Here is an 18,009-nt window from a genome sequence, read left to right on the forward strand (position 1 = left end):
CCCACACCTGATGGAGGCTCATACTTCAGCGACGGCAGACGGCCTACGATTGACGTATAGGCTCAATTAAAGCAAGGAAACATCTAATTCATCAGCCAGATTCAAGAATTTTGAATTCATTGCTACAGATTAATGTAAACTCTTTTTAATGTGATTGCATTGTACGTGAACGTTCAACTTTCTTGAGTACAAGTAAAGGAACCAAAGCGGCACAGTGTATCCCTTACCCACGTAACTTTTCTTAAAGTAGTTCCTGAGAGAAATCAGTAAGTATTAAATATAAGATGGACTTAAATATACTTAATATTTAGTAAGTGAAGTTAAATTAAATACTATATAATCATTAAGAAGACTTATTGTGAAGCTTTATTACAAGAAAAATAAGGAATCAACATATATATATATATATATATATATATATATATATATATATATATATATATATATATATATATATATATATATATATATATATATATGTGTGTGTGTGTGTGTGTGTGTGTGTGTGTGTGTGTGTTTTGTAGGTCTCACTAATAGGCTGATTTTATTGAAAACTTGCAACTGTTATGATATGAAGACTGTTCACATTTACTGGTTTATATGGCATATAAGCATGAGGGTGTCTCCCTCTTGGACGTGCCGCTAACTAGGGCCTGAGATGAGCGCAGTTGGAGTGTCAACGTGAAGATTCACGAACTGAGATAAAACACCAGTTCTTGTGTACATCTGCATTGAATATAAACAGATATTAAACATATATGAAAAGGCCGCCAGAGATATTATTTGAAATAGTTTGGAATATTTGAATGTTAGTTATACATATTCAAAGGTATGAATGATTGATTATTAAAATAAGTCATAATTAGTCTAATACAAATAACACTAACATTTCTTCAGTTCTTTCCTACCTTAAAGAATATAATAATACAATAATTTACTTGGCCTTATATTAATTGTTCTTAAATATCCTAATGATGTCTTCCATATGTGATAACTAAACTTTTAAGAATTTACCCAAGGAACCCCTTATCACAGGGTTGAATCAAAATTATTCAAATAATGTATTCAATTGTAATATTAAGAACTGTTTTAAACTCATCATAACATAAATAGCGTTGCTGTTCGTTCTGAAACCTAAAAGTATATCACTAGTGGGTCATTTACAGATTGAGGAGTTTTACTAGCTACAACTCTCAGATTAAGAGGGGGTTTACTGATTTACCAAGCAAGAAGGGAAGGATCGAAAGCTTTTACTATCTGGGTGAGGAAAAGATGGGCAAAAACTGCATAATTTTTAGGTTTTTTATATTTTACTCACAACAGGCTGTGAAGATAAACAAAGAAAATAAATCAAATCTAAACAGAAGTAGTGAATGCTTCCTCAAGTCATATGAGGAAACGTTTCCTTCAAACCCTAATTGCCTCCTTTGTGGTAAACCAGCTGTGTATGGAAAAAAAATGGTAGAAAAGGGTGTTTATTTAGTCATACCACGGAAATAAAGAAAATAATTTCAGAAAAATATCGTTGATAATGTATGAGGTTTGCTTTAAAAATCTATATCAAAATTCCTACCTAAAGAAATAAATACTACTGTCTTTTTTGACAAAAAATAAAGGATTACAAGAGTCCATCATCCAATCATGAATGTTGATAAAACACAGGTAGTAATACATGTGAAAATGCATCTGAAAGCTGAACAATCAATAGTGATTCTGGGGATAAGAGTGTACCAACCAACCCTGTGGCACACAATCGTACATAATAACGGCGTTTCTCTTTTTTGTATGTATTATCCTTTGTATCTTCGCTCTCCTCTCGCACTAACAGCAACTTGCATCAACTTGTCTGCTTTTCTTTTGTTAATTGTTAACAGAACCGGTTACCGGTTGGACATGAAATAGTCTGTTGTATTTCGTAACCTTCTTGCAGGTATTTGATGTGTATATAAACTCGATGTTCTGTAATAAGGGTACTCAGTTGCTTTCATCTATCCTTTTGAGTAACAGCCTACTCTTTGCACCTCACATGGGTGACCCCAGAAGTCAACTTGCTCCTCCCGCCCCCCCCCCCCCCTCCTCACTGGTACTATCGTGGACTCCACGGAAATTGGTGCAGAATCATTCAAAATTTCTTCCTTCGCTAGCGGAGAGTCGTCTGTTTGGTTTCAGCATGCAGAAGTCCAGTTCCGCATCAAGGGCGTGACTTGCTCAACCACCAAAGCAGATTATGCTCTCATGGCGATACCTGAGGACACCTTCCCGGAAATCTCTGACTGGCTTAGTGAACAAGGAGACACCCCAATAGAGTAAGATGCTTTTAAAATATACCTTCTGCGGCAGTACTCGCTGTCGCCAGCAGCCTGTATAGCAAAGCTTTTTTTTGCTCTCTCAACAACCGTTGGAGGACTAAAAGGTTTCGCTCGCTCTCAGGGAAATGACCAGTATCACTCACTTGTAACCTACTGCAGGCGGCTCTCCTAGTGAGGTGAACCTACTTCATGCCCTTTAGGTACGCTGTTTACCCGAACTTGTACGCGCTGTCATACCCCATGTCGATAGTTTACCCATAAAGGACTTGATGACCAAAGCCAACGCCCTTATGGACAGCCACTTCACGACTTTCAAGACCTCCATCAACGCCTCCATCACTGATGAAGTGGACACCTATTCAACGTCAACCGAAGCTGACGTGAATGCCGTAGGACATACACGCCTACCTCGTGACGTGCCGGAGCGGTGACAAAGCCACCCATCACCCACCACTCCCTCGTGCCCCAACCAACAAATTTTACAGCCACTTACTGCCACCCATTGGCCGCAGTTTTGCTACTACCACTACATATTCTGGGCTGTCGCGAAGAAATGTACCAAAGATTTTCAGTGGCCAAAAAACGTGTAAGTAGGTTATAGCTCGTGGCGGTGGCCTCCCGTGTTTCTAATCTTTTCTTTCTACGTGATGCAGGAACGGGCGTGTGATTTTTGGTAGACACTGGTGCTTGTCATTCTCTTTTGCCCAGGGAACTCTTCAGTACACGACGTAGTCTGTCTAAGTATGCCAACGTTTGCCTGATAGCTGCTAACCGACATGTGATACCCACATACGATTTCTAGAACCTCATATTATCGTTAGGAAACGGTAAATTTAATTAGAAGTTTCTTGTTGCTGACGTTACATTACCAATCCTAGGACCTGATTTCCACTCTCATTTCCACCTTCTGGTCAATGTTGCCCACTGACGATTGGTCAACGCAGATTCGTACTGGTCGACACCCCATCAACCCGCCCCCTCCAGCCTCGCTCTCTACATCAGCGCACCCATGGATTTATCACCATATCAAGACAACGGGACATCCATTCTTAGCAAAATTCAGACGTCTTTCACCGGACCGATTGGCAGCCTCCAAACAGACGTTCGCCGAAATGGAAGAAATGGGCCTTTGCGGAAAAGTTTCCAGCCCATGGTCGTCACCCTTACACATCGTCCTGAAGGAAGATGGCTCCCTCCGCCCGTGTGGGGATTAAAGGCACCTGAACATGCAAACAGAACCGGATTACTGCCCCCTCCCAAACATTGCCAACGTGACCTCCTACCTGCACAAAATGAAGGTTTTCTCAATGCCCAACCTCCTGAAGGGGTATTATCAGCTGCCTATGAACCCATAAGACATCCCCAAGACCGTCATCACCACTCCGTTCTTAATATACACCTTCAATTACTCCTGTGTTAGCCTTTGTAATGCTGGGGCCACTTTTCAATGTCTCATGGATTGAATCTTAGGGGACCTCACCTTCTGTATATGTTACGTGGACGACATACTCGTGTTCCCTTCCTCAAAAGAGGAACAGTTCCATCACCTGCGCATTGTGCTCGACCGACTACAATAAAATAGTCTTGTAGTCCGGTATGACAAGTGTACCTTCGGCGCCCACGAAGTGTCATTCTTAGGGCACCGCATCACTTCTGAAGGAGTCTATCCCTTCCCTGAGAAGGTAGCAGCCGTTCAGAACTTCCCCATGCCCTCGACCGTCAGAGCACTACAGGAAATCTTGGGCATGATCAACTATTATCAATGTTTTCTGTCAGCCATTGACAGAACTCCTGCTCTTCTCTACACCTTCCTCAAGGGCAAGCCAAAGGACCTGAAGTTGTGTCCCCTTCAAGAAGGGGCCTTCTGCAACGCAAAGAATGCCCTATCAACCGCTGCTGCTCTCACTTTTTCCCTCCCACATGCCCCTCTCCTTCTCTCCACCAATGCCAGCTATGTCGCTATTGGAGCAGTACTCGAACAGGTGGTCAATGGCTCGCCCCGCCCGTTGGCCCTATTCAGCATAAAACTGTCCAAGGCAAAATCATATTATTTTACCTTTGATCGCGAATTGCTGGCAGTGCACATGGCAGTTCGTCACTTTCACCATATCTTAGAAGGTATGCCCTTCGTCATTCGCACAGACCACATGCCTCTGGTGCACGCCTTCACTCGACAGTCTGGCATCTGTTCCGCCCGTCAACACCAACATCTCTCCGGCGTGTCTGAATACATATGCACCTTCAACACGTCCCTGGGAAAATGAATCCCATTGCCGATGCTCTGTCATGAAACACGCTGGCCGCAGTTCAACTGGAATTGGATTACAAAGCCTTGGCTGAAGCCAACGTGAAAAGTCCATGTGAAAAATGAAACAAGGAAATTCCAGTCAAACATTTAGAATTGTCCTTTAAAAACGATCATTAATTCTGGGTATAATATGATTTTACAAAATATGTGATGAAAATGAAAGCTGTTGAAATGTTGAGAGAGAGAGAGAGAGAGAGAGAGAGAGAGAGAGAGAGAGAGAGAGAGAGAGCGAGAGAGAGAGAGAGAGAGAGAGAGAGAGAGAGAGAGAGAGAGAGAGAGTATTTAGTATGTAAGTTTAGGCTGTTTATTCCTTTTGGAACTAAATCAACAAATTTGTTACACATATGTCTCACACATTGAATCCTAAATTGATAAGCATTGGCTTTGGATGGCTTGTCTACTCTTGAGAACGAAAAATGATTATGGAAACGAAGGCTTCTTATGAGTTAGTTACTCCCCATTACCTTTTGGTGCTGCACAGCACTGTCTTCCACCTCCTAAGATGAATTTTCAATCTTTCTCCCTTATTGTATCGTCATCTGCAATCAGTTGTTTCGTCAATGTTAATACGAGTGGTTATGTCTATTTCTTTTTGAAAAATCTGCTTAAATACTGCATAACTAAAGTAATAGTTTCTGGTCACCTTTAAGTAGTTCCAATTATCTTTGACAGATATCTCGACGAGTAGACTACTTTGCGAGTGTCACTCTAACACTGCCAGTTCATGTCTGGTTGGACACCGCCCAGAACTAAATCTCTGCTACGTTTGTTACGTTGAATTATTATTGTTATTATTATTATTATTATTATTATTATTATTAACCATATTATTATTGTTATTATTATTATTATTATTATTATTATTATTATTAGTAGTAGTAGTAGTAGTAGTAGTAGTAGTAGTAGTATTGATATTATTATTATTATTATTATTATTATTAGGTATTAAAGTTTTTATTTTTTTTTATTTTTACCATATATAAAGATTAATGTGTTATTTTTTCATAATGATGTAGCTGATATTTTGATAAAAACAATCTAGCATTTATGCTTTAAAACCGTCCTTTATGAACTGTATCGTTTACTAGAAGTTTCAGAATGTTTGTTCATTGGAACCTAGTCTCATCAGGAATGTGAAGGATGTAAGAGTTGTCAGTTAGTGACATTCACACGAAAATCAACGGATTAGGGTACCATGACTTTTGCTGCACACTGTACATTATCAAAATCTCTGTCCCAAGATGCTCCTAAGGATCTTCGCTATAAAAGAAATTTATATTTACCTAATATTTGGATGTTATTAAAATTATTCATATTCCTTTGCTAAAAACATTTTGATAAATAAACCCATATTCACAGAGATATAAGTTAATTTCTGACATCACTTCTGTTCTAACTTCCACGTATGCACACATGCTCGATACTATGCGTTCTGGATTCTTCTAGATTTCCTACAATGCATTGCATTTTTCTTGTACCGTAATAAAAATGCACCGCATTAGCTTCTTCTGCGTTGAAGTATATTCATTAAAAATCATACTTTATTTACGTACTTGATATATATGTATATATGACTCTGAACAATTACGTAACAATAACTTAAAAAGTTAATAATAATAGTTAAAAGCGATATTATTATTATTTATATCACTGTAATTACTAAAAGACACATACTTCATAGGCCCCACCGCAAGAGCTTATTTTTAATAATCTTTTCCGTGGCATCATTATAGTAATGACTCTTAACCTTAAGGCGTTTGATGTTACCTTTAATGGCAAGTGTTCTATTTTATAGTACTTGAAAAATACACAAGTTTAAAATATATATTTTTTATCTGACTGACTGCAGCTTCTAGAATCTTTATTTTTTCAGATATTTTAATCCCAAATGCTGATTTTCTTATTCCCAACGATGGAACTCATAAACATGATCGTTGCTCCTGTTTGATGAACCTCTAATCTACTTGGAATTTTGAATATTGCCTTTAGTGTCAGTCGAATAGGAATAAGTGTACTATTTGCTTTCTGAATATCAGAATCATAATTCAGTAAGGTACCACGTTATCCCAGCAGTCTGTGGCAGAAGTGTTTTATAAGAGGTCGGTGAATAATGCAAAAGAATGTTCTTGGCAATGGTATTAATGCTGTTGCTTCGAAATTTAAGATCACGTGATATTCCATAAAAATGTTCCATGGACCATAAATCTAGTTTTCCATGCTTATATTTTCTTTAAATATAAAATATTATGTTTCCCTTTTTTTTTTATTCAGAAGTGCTAGAAATTATCATAGCGGTTGCTGTTACCGCTCTACTTAAGAAATTAAACAGGAGTATTGTTAGAATAGTCAAATGAACATATTAAGAGTTTCAAGAAGCTTAGGTCTTCCTGATCACCTATTCTGACATTGCCTCATGATGATAAAACCTTACTCTTAAGGAATGGTGCTTCAAAGAATGCAATGGGAGCTGTGATGTTACAGAAAACTGATCGTATCCCAATAACATTATTATTATTATTATTATTATTATTATTTTATCTACTTGGAAAAGTAAGATGCTATAAGCCCAGGGGTTCAAACAGGGAAAATCTCCCAGTGTCGAAACGTAACACGGAAAAATAAAATATTTTAAGAACAGTAACACTAAAATAGATATCAACTATATAAACTATAAAAACTTTAACAAAACAAGAGGAAGAGAAATAAGATAGAATAGTGTGCCCGAGTGTACTCTCAAGCAAGAGAACACTAACCAAAGAGAGTGGAATACCATGGTACAGAGGTTATGGCACTACCAAGGCTAGAGAGTAATGGATTGATTTTGGAGTGTCCTTCAAGAGCTGCTTACCATAGCTAAAGAGTCCCTTCTACCCTTACCACGAGGAAAGTGGCCACTGAACAATTATATTGCAGTAACCTCTTGGGTGAAAAAGAATTGTTTGGCAATCTCAGTGTTATCAGGTGTATGAGGACAGAGGGGAATATGTAAAGAATAGGCCAGACTATTCGGTATGTGTGTGTAGGCAAGGGAAAAACTTAACCGTAACCTGTCCCAGAAACTGCAACAGGAAAACGTTATTTCTTTATATTTTCCATAGTTTGTGTAACTCACATATTCCAGTAGTACCTGTTTGGCAAAGAGTTTGTTCACTAAACAGAAAAATTATCACTTACCTATTTGAAGAACATTAAGAATAAGAATGAAAGGTTACTGAGAGGGTCATTGAGCTATCAAACTTTTTTTCCATGTTTAGTGCATCAGAAAGAAGGACAATATTTAAATGTTTGCTCATTCATGGCATAGGGTATTGTCAATATTTTATAGTCGTAAAGAAAATCTTTAATAGATGGAGCTATCCTGTTATCTATTTTTCTAAATATGGTACTAGGCCATGCATCATATTTAGCTTGTCAGAATTCGTTTACTATAAACTGCTTTTACTGAATTGTTTTTTGATAAATTTCTTCACCAGAAAATATTTGTATCATTACTGTACGAAAGTCTAACCTCAACGCCATTTCTTCTCTCTCTCTCTCTCTCTCTCTCTCTCTCTCTCTCTCTCTCTCTCTCTCTCTCTCTCTCTCTCTCTAGCATCCTTTGTCCGAAATCTCTCTTTACTCTTACTCTCCTTTTTCTCTTGCTGAATTCGCCATTTGCTATAAAAAGCGAGTCTCTCTCTGGCACCCTCTTTGTCTCCCGTTGTTCTCAATATCTTAGCACAAAGCTACTCTTCTTGTTTTTCCCCCTGTTTTCACCAGGCATTTGTTGTTACAAAACTATTCATTCTACGCTCTCTCTCTCTCTCTCTCTCTCTCTCTCTCTCTCTCTCTCTCTCTCTCTCTCTCTCTCTCTCTCTCTCTCTCTCGTATTTCTTGCATTAATTTTTTGTCTCAAAACCAATAACACAAACAGCAGTAATTATGTCATTGATTCTTTGGTGTGCAATGTTCAATGGGAGATCATATTAAGGCGTCGTAATTGGCTATGGTTTGCCATCTGTAATTACATAGTGTAAGATATGGATGATTTATTGCCAATGTGAATGTGAAATAATAACTTTAGATGATTAGGTTTTATGGTTTATCTTATTCATCTGTATCTAAAATGAATTCTGACCTATTAAAAAGGATTTCAAATAACGACTTGGGTAAGTTGTGCTATGGTATCAGCTATGAATAGGATGAAAAATTTTCAAGAATAACTTCATGAAAGTTATGAAAAATCTATTATTATTATTATTATTATTATCATTATTATTATTATTATTATTATTATTATTATTAATATTATTACTTGCTAAGCTACAACACTAGTTTGTAAAGCAGGATACTATAAGCCAAGGGGTTCAAACAGGGAAAATAGCTCAGTGAGGAAAGGAAACAAGGAAAAAATATAATATTTTATGAATAGCAAGAACATAATATATTTTTTTTACTATATAAACTCTAAAAGTTTAAGCAAAACAAGAGGGAGAGAAATAAGATAGAATAGCGTGTCGGAGTGTACCCTCTAACTCAAGACAGTGGAAGATCATGGTACAGAGGTTATGGCACTACCCAAGACTAGAGAACAATGTTTTGATTTCGGAGTATCATTCTCCTAATTTAGTTAAAGAGTTAAAGAGTTTCTTTTACCCTCACCAAGAGGAAAGTAGCCACTGAATAATTAGAGTGCAGATGTTAGCCGCTTAAGAGAAGAAAATTGTTTGGTAATATCAGCGTTGTGAGGTGTATAAGGACATAGGAGAATAAGTAAAAATAGACCAGACTATTCGGTGTATGTGTAGGCAAAGGGAAAATGAACCATAACCAGAGAGAAGGATCTAATTTACTACTGTATGGCCAGTCAAAGGACCCAATTACTCTCTAGTGGTAGTATCTCAATGGGTGGCTGGTGCCCTGGCCAACCTATTACCTATTTGTCATGGGTAGACATAATACTTTTAAAGAGAGATGTTTAAAAAACAAAAATATCTATTCCCAGTGTGAGCAGCGAAACGAGATTCGACTGTGGCCCTGTTTGGTCAATCCTGTTATCTCTTCATTTTCATCAGCATTTTGGAGGCAAACCAAGCCTCGCCGAGATTCGACTACGAACCAGTGATAAGGGAACTACCCCAGATTTGACCAAGATGTCATCGTCTCAATTAGTGGAGTCAGCATATTTTGAGAAACCGAGCGTGAGGGAAGTCCCTGTTTAGGATATATGTCATCATGGAAGGACACGTGCTGCCTTTTTGATACGACTTAACACGTGGTCCAGATTGCATCAGAAATTTCTTCTAGAAAATTTTATGACGTGATCGAAGTGGGCGTTTTTTGAGGAAGCCAATAGAGATGCAGAACTGTTAAAAAGAACGACTTCTATGGAGATGAGCACTGCACACTGTTATTAACTCCGCCCATACATGGGTATATAAACTTCAAGAAGAGATTGTCCAAGAGAGATAGGACAGGACATAAGGCAAGAGAGGAACTATGTGTGAAGCAAATAAGATAAAAGTCCTAGTGATATAAGAAACAGAGAAGACCAGAAGTCTGATAGAGCCAGATTATAACCTTCCCTTCAGACAACAAAAGCCTATCTCCAAAAAATCCTGATATGGCAGAGAAGAAGAGACAAATTGAAGCAGCCAGCTCTCCCGGTTTGTGACAAGAAGTAGCCAACACTGCCTGCCGCCTGCCTTCGTTCAACAGTATCATCGAACTCTTGGAAGAAGACCTCTGACGTCCCATCTTGATGCCACCCTTTTATGACGTCTTCGAATCCGGTCATCGTGCTATTTTCCTCCGAACATCAGCCGCCCTTCTACAACGTTCTCAAGCCCGAAGTCTCCGTACTAGTATCGTCTCGTCTCAGCAGCTGCAGAAAACCTTTCTTAAGCATTTCCACCTTATTGACTGTTCCCCTTTTCTGTTGATGTTTGACTGGTTTGATTTGTCTGTTAAAGTAACCGAAGAAGTAACATTAGTTTTCTTTGTAAATTTGTGAATAAAAGTGTTGTTTTATTTTTTTTTTTTGTGTTTGTGTTTCTTTTTATATTCATTTCTCATATTTCAATTGGTGTTGTTGATATTTAGATTACTCATCAAAATAACCTATAACGATTTTAGGATCGTAACAGTTGGCGACCTTGCAAGGATTTTCAACAACGTAACCAATTGATACAGGGAGAATATAGAAAGAAGCAGAATGAGTGAAATTACGAAAGATTTGATAGCTTCAGGTAAATTTCTTGGTGTAGATGGTGATGCTCTCCGTGAGTATGTTTTTTAAGAGAGAACAGGAAGTGTTTGAGAAAGATGAAAGAGCAGCTGATAGAGAAGAAAATGAGAGACAGCAATAAGAAAATGAGAAACAGCGAGAAGAAAATGAGAGACAGCGTAAGCATGAGTTAGAGATCGCTCTTTTAAGGTAAAATCTTCATAACAGTTCGTCAGGTAGCAGACCAGGAAGTAATGCGTCGGGTAGCAGACAGGGTAGTAATTAATCATTGAATGATGATTCTGATCATTTAGGTATGGGTGCAGTGTTCGAATTAGTTCCAAAGTTTGATGAGGAAAATGTAACAAAATATTTCATGTCTTTTAAAAAGTTAATAAACAGAGTAGGTTGTCCCAAAAACAAGTGGACTTTGTATTTCCAGCCAGTCTTGAGTGGTAGGGCACTTTCTGTGTATAGTTGTATGTCTGAGGAAGAAAGTGAAGACTATGATATTGTGAAAGAAACTGTTCTTAGTGCATACATGTTAGTACCAGAGGCATACCGTAAGATATTTAGAAGTTTGAAAAGAGATGAGAGCAATACTTAAGTAGAATACGGAAAGAAGTTAGAAAGATCATTTGGTGATTGGTTAACTTCCACTGAAGTAGGTAGTTTTGATGATTTCAAGAACTTAGTTTTGTTAGAAAACTTCAGAGATAACATATCTCCAGACAATACACTATATATAGAAGATAGGCGTGAAAAGTCTTTTACAGATGCAGCAAGGTTGGCAGATGAGTACAGGCTTACTCATAGTTTAAGTGATAGTAAGAAGAAAAATAATCGTTCTTCTAATAAGATGCATTATAATGAGAGTAGTTATGGCAATAGTAATACAGGGAAATATGATTATGATTATTATTGTTGTACATGTGGAAAACCAGGTCATACTGCCAGGTTTTGTGAGAGCAAATGGGAAGGTAGTAGTTCAGAGGTAATTTGTTATCGATGTAATAAGAAAGGGCATATAGCAAGGCATTGTAGAGTAGAGAAGAATGTCAAGACACCAGTGTCTCTAGTTAATAATCTTTCGTCAAGCGGAAATAACATTTAGAAAGAAACTAGGAAATTTTACGGATATTTTTATTCTGAAAGTGTAGTTTCTTCTCTTGAAGGAGGCGATTCGAGAGAAGCTATCTTGCTTAGGGACACTGGAGCAGCCGTTTCTCTTATTAGGAAAGAGTGTGTGCCAACAAGGGCAAAAATCAGTATGCAAGAAAAAGTTATGTTAGGTGAGTTGCCTAATACTTGCGTTGTTTGTCCTTTGTTGAAGATGAACTTGAAAAGTCAGGGGTTGTCAAGAGATGTAAAACTAGCAGTTGTAGACAATTTGTCAGTTGGTGGCGTTGACATTATTGTTGGTAATGATTTAATTACATCCAAATGTGTGAATCCTATTTTAAGTGATGTTCCAGTGCCTGAAGTGGTAGTAACTAGGTCAGGTTTAGATACAGATGTAGACTACAGTCATAATTTGTTCGAGGATTCGAACGTGTGTGATGGAGGCAATGCGGCTGATCTTAGCAAGTGTAGGGCTGAGAAGACCGACTCCATAGGTGTTGACAGTGTTAGCCAAGTTGATGATGTAGCTGTCGAAAGTAGTAACGTAGACGTAGTCGATGTAGTGGATTCAAGTAATAGCAACTGCATTGGTTTAGGCACTAAAATTTTGAACAGAGATGAGCTAATTAACCTGCAGAGAGAGGATTATACACTGTCTCTAATTTTTGAAAGTGAGTTGGATGATGATCCCGATAATGTTTTTAAAGAAACCTTTTGTTTGAAAGACGAAATTTTGTCACTGTTCGTCCTAAGACAGGTAGCAAAGTGGAGGTCATAGAGCAATTAGGAACTCCTAGGAAGCTTAGTGAATCATTTTTTAAATTAGCACATGATGATCAAGGACATTTAGGGGTAAATTAAACTTTCATGTGTATAAGTAAGACTTACTTTTGGCCTAAGATAAAGAGTGATGTGAAGAGATATATATTAAGCTGTCACGAATGTCAAATTGCTGGTAAACCTAATCAAGTAATTCCCAGGGCTCCCTTATGTAATATTCCTTCAGTGGGAGAACCTTTTGAGAATGTAGTAATTGATATAGTTGGACCTTTGCCTAGAAGTAAAGGAGGGAACATATATCTATTAACAATCATTGACAGACTAACCCGTTATCCAGAACCAATCCCAGTAAGAAGCTGAAATGCGAGAACTGTAGTTAAACGCTTGTTGAACTATCTTTCCAAGTTTGGTTTGCCTTTTGTTATAAAAAGTGATGATGGCAGTAATTTCGTGTCTAAATATTTCAAAGACAAAATGAAAGAGCTAGGTATCAAACTTGTAACTTCCACACCGTATCACCCAGAGTCGCAAGGGATTGTTGAACGTTTCCATCAAACATTAAAAAGTTGCTTACGAAAATTATGTAATAACTTTGAACATAACTCGGAAGAAAAACTACCTTTTGTCCTATTAGCCTTACGATTGGCACCTAATGTCACTTCAGAATTTTGTCCTTTAGAATTACTGTTCTTTCACACTGCTAAAGGACCTTTAGGAATTTTAAAGTGTGAATTGATGCTTCAAGAAAGTAAAAAAGATTACATTCAGAATTTAGAGAATTACAAGGAGAATATAAGAAAAGCTTGGAAATTAGCAATAGAGAACGAGAGCAACAATCAAGGGGAAACTAAAAGAAGACAGGATCTTAAGGCAAAGGAGAGAAATTTTCGTTTGGGAGATAAAGTCCTAGTATTAGTTCAGAAAGAAGGTCCCTCATTATCTTATAAGTTCGAAGGTCCTTATCCTATTCTAGGAAAAAGGGGCAATCTGAATTACTTAATTGATATGGGTAGACGTAGAGCTAAGTTGCTGCACATAAACTTGCTAAAAAAATACAACGAACGCCTAGTACCAGTTATAACTGTGTCTCAGCGAGAAATTAGTTTTGAGAAAAACTCTGATGTGCTTAAGAATTTCAAGTTATTTAACTCTAGCTTAGAAGAAGAAGAACCGAGTGAATTATATAATGGTTTTCTAAATTATCCAGAAACTGTTAGTGATAAATTAGGTTTAACTAATCTTTTAGAACATGATATTGAGTTACAAGACACTAAACCTCTTAGACAAAGTCCGTAACGTTAATTCAGTACGAAAGGAAATTAAGTATATGTTAGATCATTGATAGTTCCTAGCAAGAGTGAATGGTGTTCTCCGATAGTTCTAGTAAAATAGGAAGATGGAACAGATAGATTGTGCATTGATTTCAGAAAAGTAAACAATGTTCCACTTCCCAGGATCGACGATTGCTTAGATAGGATCGGGAATGCTAAATTCATCTCAAAGCTTGTTTTGGCCAAAGGTTATTGGCAAGTACCTCTAAGCAGACGAGCTAGGAAAATATCCACTTTTATAACAGTTCTGGAATGAATTTACTAGGTGTGTAGAAGGACTGGGTAGAAGGAATTATGTAGTTGTCATGGGTGACTTAAATACTAGGGTGGGCGCTGGAGAGGTAGAAGGTGTCATTGGGAAGTATGGCGTACCAGGTGAAAATGAGAGTGGTGAGAGACTGGTAGATATGTGTGTTGAACAAGAGATGGTAATAAGTGCTAGCTTTTTCAAAAAGAAAGATAAAAACAAGTATACATGGGCAAGAGTGGCAAATGGAAGAGTAGTAGAAAGGGCATTAATGGATTATGTGTTGATAACTAAAAGAATGTTTGGAAGATTGAAAGACGTGCACGTGTTTAGGGGTATGGCTAACGGTATGTTTGATAATTTTTTGGTGGAAGGAAAATTATTTGTAGCAAAAGAGTTGGGGAATAGAGTAGGTGGATGTAAAAGGGAGCTAGAGAGGGTGGAAGATCTAATAAAACCGGGGGTAAAAAGTAAATATCAGGAAAGGTTGAAAATGGCATATGACGAAGTGAGAGTAAGAGAAACTGGTAATTTAGAGGAGGAGTGGAAGTTAGTAAAAGAAAATTTTGTTGGGATTGCAAGTGATGTGTGTGGCAAGAAGGTTGTTGGAGGCAGCATGAGGAAGGGCAGCGAATGGTGGAATGAAGGAGTGAAGGTAAAAGTGGAAGAGAAAAAGAGGGCTTTTGAAGAATGGCTGCAGAGTAAAAGTATAGAGAAGTATGAAAAATATAGAGAGAAAAATGTGGAAGTAAAGCGCAAGGTACGTAAGGCAAAAAGGGCAGCTGACCTGAGGTGGGGTCATGGATTTGGTCAGTCATAAGAAAAGAATAAGAAAAAGTTTTGGAAAGAAGTGAAGTGAGTAAGGAAGGCTGGCACAAGAATTGAAGAGACAGTGAAAGCTGGAAATGGAAGGTCGTTAAAAGGACAGGAGGCAAGGAAAAGGTGGGCGGAATATTTTAAAAGTTTACTGAATGTTGAGGATACTAGGGAGGCAGATATAATTGCTGTTGCAGGTGTTGAGGTGCCGGTGATGGGAGATGTGAATGAGAGAGAGATTACAATAGAGGAAGTGAAGAGAGCACTAGATGATACGAGAGTAGGAAAAGCATCTGGCATGGATAGTGTGAGAGCTGGGATGTTGAAGGAAGGGGTGTGACTGTACTTGAATGGTTGGTGAGATTGTTTAATATGTGTTTTGTGTTGTCAATGGTACCAGTAGATTGGGTTTTTGCATGTATTGTACCACTATATAAGGGTAAGGGAGATTTGCATGAGTGATGTAATTCAAGAGGTATTAGTTTGTTGAGTGTAGTTGGAAAAGTGTATGGTAGAGTAATGATTAATAGGATTAAGGATAAAACAGAGAAAGCCATCTTAGAAGTACAGGGTGGTTTTAGAAGAGGTAGGGGATGTATGAATCAGATTTTTACAGTTAGGCAGATATGCGAGAAATATTTAGCAAAAGGTAAGGAGGCGTATGTTGCGTTCATGGATCTGGAGAAAGCGTATGACAGAGTTGATAGGGAAGCAATGTGGAATGTGATGAGGGGTATATGGAGTTGGTGGAAGGTTGTTGTAAGCAGTGAAAAGTTTCTACAAAGGTAGTAAAGCATGTGTTAGGATAGGAAATGAAGTGAGGGATTTGTTTCCGGTGAGAGTGGGGCTGAGACAGGGATGTGTGGTGTCGCCGTGGTTGTTTATCTTGTATATTGATGGAGTGGTGAGAGAGGTGAATACTCGAGTGCTTGGACGAGGATTGAAGCTGGTAGACGAGAATGACCATGAATGGGAGGTAAATCAGTTGTTGTTTGCGGATGATACTGTACTGGTTGCAGACACAGAAGAGAAGCTTGACCGACTAGTGACAGAATTTGGAAGGGTGTGTGAGAGAAGAAAGCTGAGAGTTAATGTGGGTAAGAGTAAGGTTATGAGATGTACGAGAAGGGAAGGTGGTGCAAGGTTGAATGTCATGTTGAATGGAGAGTTACTTGAGGAGGCGGATCAGTTTAAGTACTTGGGGTCTGTTGTTGCAGGAAATGGTGGAGTGGAAGCAGAGGTACGTCAGAGAGTGAATGAAGGTTGCAAAGTGTTGGGGGCAGTTAAGGGAGTAGTAAAAAATAGAGGGTTGGGCATGAATGTAAAGACAGTTCTATATGAGAAAGTGATTGTACCAACTGTGATGTATGGATCGGAGTTGTGGGGAATGAAAGTGATGAAGAGACAGAAATTGAATGTGTTTGAGATGAAGTGTCTAAGGAGTATGGCTGGTGTATCTCTAGTAGATAGGGTTAGGAACGATGTGGTGAGGGTGAGAACAGGTGTAAGAAATGAGTTAGCAGCTAAAGTGGATATGAATGTGTTGAGGTGATTTGGCCTTGTTGAGAGAATGGAAAATGACTGTCTGCTAAAGAAGGTGATGAATGCAAGAGTTGATGGGAGAAGTACAAGAGGAAGGCCAAGGTTTGGGTGGATGGATGGAGTGAAGAAAGCTCTGGGTGATAGGAGGATAGATGTGAGAGAGGCAAGAGAGCGTGCTAGAAATAGGAATGAATGGCTAGCGGTTGTGACGCAGTTCCGGTAGGCCCTGCTGCTTCCTCCAGTGCCTTAGATGACCGCGGAGGTAGCAGCAGTAGGGGATTCAGCATTATGAAGCTTTATCTTTGGTGGATAACAGGGGAGGGTGGGCTTTGGCACCCTAGCAGTACCAGCTGAACCCGGTTGAGTCCCTTGTCAGGCTGGGAGGAACATAGAGGGTAGAGGTCCCCTTTTGGTTTGTTTCATTTGTTGATGTCGGCTACCCCCCAAAATAGGGGGAAGTGCCTTGGTATATGTATGTATAACACCGTTAGGTAGTTATGAACCTAAAGTAATGCCTTTTGGGTTAAGAAAGGCAGCCAGTACTTTCCATAGATTAATGAATAAAGTTTTAAATGGCATTGATAACTGTGTCGTGTATTTAGATGATCTTGTTATATTCTCAGAAACTTGAGAAGAGCATTTACGAATTTTACCTAAAGACCTGACAGCCCTTGAAAAAATAAATCTTGTATTAGATTTAAAGGAATACGAATTTGGGAAAACCTACTGTATATCACTTATTTAGGGCATAAAGTGGGCCTCGGGAGTATTTGTCCTAAAAGTGGGAACCCAGAAGCTATCATCAAATTCCGAATCCAAGCAACTAAAAAGCAGGCGATGAGATTTCTTGGGAGGGTTTCATATTTCCGTAGATTTGTACCCATTTTTTCTGAAATAAGTGCTCCCATAACTAATCTTTTTAAGAAAGGATTAAGTTTTGTATTTGAGGAGGAATGTGTAGAAGCTTTCAATAAATTAAAGGCCGTAATGCTTCACGAGCCAGTATTGTTGTTACCTGATTTTAGCAAGGAACTTAATTTAGAGATCGATGCTAGTGATCTTGGTATAGGGGGAGTCTTGTTGCAAGAAGTGAATTGGACAAAGCATCTAGTCTCATATTATTCAAAGAAACTGAATAAAGCTCAACAAAATTATTCAACTATTGAAAAGGAATTGTTTAGTTTAGTTTCAGACTTGCTGCACTTTGATATTTATGTATGTAGTAGTCCTGTTTCAACTGTCTGTGTATACAGATCACAATCCATTAGTTTATTTGGAAAGATTTAAGAATAAGAATAAGCGTCTCATGCGTTGGATTTTAGAGCTACAGGATTATAACCTGAAGGTAA

This window comes from Palaemon carinicauda, chromosome 15, assembly GCF_036898095.1.
Source record: "Palaemon carinicauda isolate YSFRI2023 chromosome 15, ASM3689809v2, whole genome shotgun sequence".
NCBI classification, from domain to species: Eukaryota; Metazoa; Arthropoda; class Malacostraca; order Decapoda; family Palaemonidae; genus Palaemon; species Palaemon carinicauda.